This window comes from Colobus angolensis, unplaced genomic scaffold (assembly GCF_000951035.1).
Source record: "Colobus angolensis palliatus isolate OR3802 unplaced genomic scaffold, Cang.pa_1.0 Scaffold381, whole genome shotgun sequence".
Taxonomy (NCBI): domain Eukaryota; kingdom Metazoa; phylum Chordata; class Mammalia; order Primates; family Cercopithecidae; genus Colobus; species Colobus angolensis.
Window position 1 is genome coordinate 413,863 of NW_012117166.1, and position 4,060 is coordinate 417,922.

Genomic DNA, 4,060 nt, shown 5'->3' on the forward strand with positions numbered 1-4,060 from the left:
GCTGTGGTGGTGGCGGTGGCGGTGGCGGTGCTCGTGCCCTGCCGCTGCCGCGCCGGGAGGGATTCCGGGAAGGCAGCCTGCTCCGCTCCTGCTGCACCGCTACCCGACGTCCTGGTGGGGAGGCTCTGAGGACACAGCGTTGCTGATAATAATAGCTCGTATTTATTGACCACTTACACCTTGCCGGTCTCGGTGTTAAACTGTTGACGCGCATTAATATTCACATCAGCCCTGTAAAATCACCAGAATTATTATCCTCATTTTTCAGAGGCTGATGCTAAGATTAAGACAGGTAAAGCGACTTGCCCACAGTCACAATTAGTGATGAATTTAGACTGTAACTCCGATGTTTCTTGACACTGAAAGACCTCTGCTGCTGAACATAAAGCTGATATCAAGGCCTGGAAAATATCAAGAATACATTGCTCCCCCGTAGAAATTCACAAGGAAGGGGATATTGTGAATGAAAAGTGTAAAGATGTAAGGAAAGATGGTGGGGTGCAATATTTACTACAGGCCCTCCCTGTGTAGTGGGATACATCCCAGTGGTCAGATCAGTGACCCAGAGGCCATCAAGGATAATGAGAGGTTATATTACCATCCAGAAAGCCCTACGTGCTAATCCCTCTAAGGTGCCTAAAACTAAAGATGTCCAAATCTGAGTTCGTTCTTTCTTTTTCTTTCTTTCAAGGCAGGGTCTCACTCTATCACCCAGTGGCAAGATCATGGCTCTCTGAAGCCTCAACCTCCAGGGTTCAGGTGATCCTCTCACCTCAGCCCCCAGAGTACCTGGACCACAAGCATGTGCCACCGCGCCTGGCTTTTTGTATTTTAGTAGAGATGGGGGTCTCACTATGTTCCCCAGGCTGGTCTGGAACTCCTGTGCTCAAGCGATCCTCCCACCTCGGCCTCCCAAAATGCTGAGTTTACAGGCGTCAGACACTGTACCTAGCCTGAATTCATTGTTTCATCCCCCTTCATTAGTCTTCTAAGGAGTTTCACTGGGGTGAAAAAGAACCCTCTTCAACACACACACAGGACACAACACACATCCCACACTGGACACAGCTCCACTCCATCCATTCCAATGAATGACACCAACTACTGGTGGCTTCTCAAGCCGGAAGCTTCAAAGTAATCTTTGAATATACTTTTATTTTACTTGAGGTAAATATAAATGTTTTAATTTTTTATTATGGAAAATTTCCAATATATACTAAAGTAGACAGAACAATATAATGAACCCTCATATACCTATCGTTCAGTTTCAACAATTATCAACTCACGGCCAATAGTTTATAATGATTTGACAAATGCCTATGATATATGAACTGTGTATTAGGTCCCAAGCCAGGCGCCAGGGATCCAAAGACGAATCAGAGTTGACTGCATCTCACCTGGAGGAGATGACATCTGACCTGGGCTCTTGTAAGATGAAGAATTACCCAGAAAAACAAAGGTGTCTTCATTCATTCATTCATTTTCTTTCAGCAAATAATTACTATGTGTGAGGTACTGTCCTTGGTGCTAGCAACTGGTCAAGAAACAAGATAGTTCCGTCTCTCATATAGCTTGAAATTTAACAGGGGAAAGAGACATTAAACATGTAATTAGGAATGTGATGAGTATCTTGAAGGAGACGTACAGGGAGCTATGTGAGTGGCTTTAATTTGGCCTGGGAAGTTTAGGAGGCTTTCATAGGAAGTGACAATTCAGTGAGGGAAAGGGATGAAGGGTCAGCCAGGAGAAGAGAAAAGTATTCCAAGTAGCAGGAGAAGTACAGGAAGGTCAGTATGGGTGTTGATATAGTTTGGATATTTGCCCCGATCAAATCTCATGTTGAATTATAATCCCCAGTGCTGGAGGTGGAGCCTGGTGGGAAGTGTTCGGGTCATAGGGGCAGACCACTCATGGCTTGATGCTGTCTTCCCCATGATGAGTGAGTTCCTGTGAGATCTGTTATCTAAAAGTGTGTGGCATGGCCGGGCGCGGTGGCTCAGGCCTGTAATCCCAGAACTTTGGGAGGCCAAGGAGGGTAGATCAACTGAGGTCAGGAGTTCAAGACCAGCCTGGTCAACATGGTGAAACCCCATCTCTACTAGAAACACAAAAAAATTAGCCAGGCATGGTGGTGGGCACCTGTAGTCCCAGCTACTTGGGAGGCTGAGGCAGGAGAATTACTTGAACCCAGGAGGCGGAGGCTACAGTGAACTGAGATCACACCACTGCACTCCAGTCTGTGCATCTCAAATAAATGAATTGTGTATGGCACCTCTCCCCTCACACTCTCTTGCTTCTGATCAGCCCATGTGGGATGCCTGTTCCCACTTTGCTTTCTGCCATGAGTAAAAACTCCCCTGGAAGCCGAGCAGATGCTGGTGCCATGTTTCCTGTATAGCCTGCAGAACTGTGAGCCGATTAAACTTCTTTTCTTTATAAATTACCCAGTCTCAGGTATTTCTTTATAGCAGCACAAGAACAGCCTAACACAGCTGTGATAGTGGAGAATCACATAAGATGAAATAGGAAGGTGGGAAAGTACCAGATCAAGGAGGGCCTTGTATGCTGGGCTAAGGGTCTGACCTTTATTTTAAGGGCAATGGAAAATCATGGAAGGGTTTGAAGCAGGAGAGGGGCATGTTCACAGTCGCATTTTAGAATATCGCTTTCAGCTCCTGAGGAAGAATAGATAGGAGGAAAGCAAAATTGAAAGAATGTAGACCAGTTAGGAAGCAAGAGACCAGGTTGAAGATGATGATGGCTTGGACTCTAGTGGTGGGACTAGGGATGGAGAAAATTGCATAGGTTTAATAAATATTCAAGAGGTAGAATTCCCAGAAATCAGTGATCAATTGGTTGATTAGCTATGGAATTGTAGAGAAAAAAATGATATCCAGATTTATTTTTGATAAAATAAAAAAAAAATCCAGAAGTATCACCCATTTACAGATAGCACGCCAAAATATTTGTCTTCCCAATCTCATTGAGCAGGAAGGCTGCAGTATTCAGGGAAATCTCTTCAGGTAAGAAGGACACAGATTGCATGATGAGGTTGAAGGGAGGAGTCTAATTAGCTAGGGATGCCCATGTGCAGTTCACGTGGGCATCTTCTTCCTTATGTGTTTGACACACAGGCAGTCTTACTGAATTCCTGATCTTCTCTGAGGTCTGCAAAGTCTCCTGACCAATGGGGAATCAACCTGTGCCTTTCACCCATCCTTTCTCTACTATAATCTCTTCCCTCTTCTGATGCTTTCTATGGTGTGGGAGCAACCAATGAATAGCCTATGAGCCACTTCAGATGCTGCATATGGTTCTGACCAATGTGGGTTCCTCTGAGGCAGCAGTTTTGAAAATTATTACTTTGGACCTATCGGGAAAAAACTGAATTATAAGCAAATCCATCTAGAGTCACTTACCAAGAGTAGTGGCTTTATGCTATTTGGTTTGGTAGTCTAGCTAATTAGCATTACTAGACAGTTGGCACCCAAGTCACCTATATGAAAGTATAGAGCTTTCATCTCTATTAAAAGTAAAGACACTTCTGGAATGAAGGCAGCATTATCCTCCACTATATATAAATACTGCTTTGGTATTGTAATTTTTCTTATAATTGATCTGACACACCTCTTTTCTTCTTGATGGTGGTTTTCATTTGGAACATGTATAAGGAATAAAGTCTTCCCACATACTACATGAAGTGGAATTCCTCAGTCAAATTCAAGACCTGGCAAAAATTTTCTCAATCCAATACCCTTCTTCACCAGAACTATTCTTTTGTTTGTTTGTTAGGGGGTCTCACTGTGTTGCCCCAGCAGGTCAGGAACTCCTGCACTCAAGCAATCCTCCCACTGTAGTCTCGCAAAGTGCTGGGATTACAGGGGTGAGCAACCAAGCCTGGTTCAACAGGACTATTCCAACAACCACCTAGAAGAGTATAGGGTGAGAAGAGAAAAGGAATGAGAACTGAATTCTGGAAGCCAGTGTTTAGGAGCCAGCACAGAAAAAGACAGTCAAAAAGAAACCTGGGAATTAGCAGAAGGGTAAAAGAAGAATCAGG